The sequence below is a fragment of the Bison bison genome, unplaced genomic scaffold (genome assembly GCF_000754665.1).
Source record: "Bison bison bison isolate TAMUID 2011002044 unplaced genomic scaffold, Bison_UMD1.0 scf7180017864471, whole genome shotgun sequence".
NCBI lineage: Eukaryota > Metazoa > Chordata > Mammalia > Artiodactyla > Bovidae > Bison > Bison bison.
The window spans coordinates 22,612,841-22,613,398 of NW_011495032.1; the positions used below are offsets into that span (position 1 = coordinate 22,612,841).

General features: G+C 65.9%; 1 protein-coding gene across 1 annotated transcript in view; it reads right to left on the reverse strand.

Moving 5' to 3' along the window:
* The window catches only part of LOC105003630 (formimidoyltransferase-cyclodeaminase-like), a 42,986-nt gene extending 42,461 nt beyond the window's left edge, over window positions 1–525 (reverse strand). The window contains exon 1 of the mRNA XM_010860929.1: window positions 249–525. The gene's annotated coding sequence lies outside the window, so the exon portion shown is untranslated. The remainder of the gene's footprint in view (window positions 1–248) is intronic.
* Window positions 526–558: the final 33 nt, after the last annotated feature.

Consider the following 558-nt stretch of genomic DNA (forward strand, 5'->3'; position numbering starts at 1 on the left):
CCGCCACTAGCACTCCCTGTGCGGCTCCGCGCGGGTTCTAGCGTGGAGTGGCCCAGAGCCACGTGAGACGAAGGGTGGGCCGAGGGGTAAAACCTAGGGACTCGCTGTGGGCCCCCGGGGAAAACCAGCAAGGGGAGCGTCCGCGGCAGGCGGGGCCGGGAGCCAGGGGCGGCCTGCGGCCGCGCCTCCGGCGGCCCGCCTCGAGCTTGCAGCCACCTCGGCCGCTCCGCGGTTTGCGCGGAACCCACCTGCGCGCGCGGATGGCGGCGGGGTAGGACGGCGCCGAGCCCCAGTCGCCGCGCGTGACCAGTGCGCCGTTTCCGCCGCCAGCCCCGCCTCCCGGGCGCGCTCCAGTCCCACAGCCCGCTGGCTGGGCTCTGAGCTTCCTTTCTGACTCTACCCGACCCGACAGCGTGCTGCGTCCGGGAGAGCTTAACCTTTCCTCTAGAAGTGACTTCCCACTCCGCCTGCTTTAACTTGGAACTCTCCACGGTTTTCTTGTAAATGAATGACTTTTTAAAAGGGAATTAGAATCTAAAGATGAGGTCATTACTTATT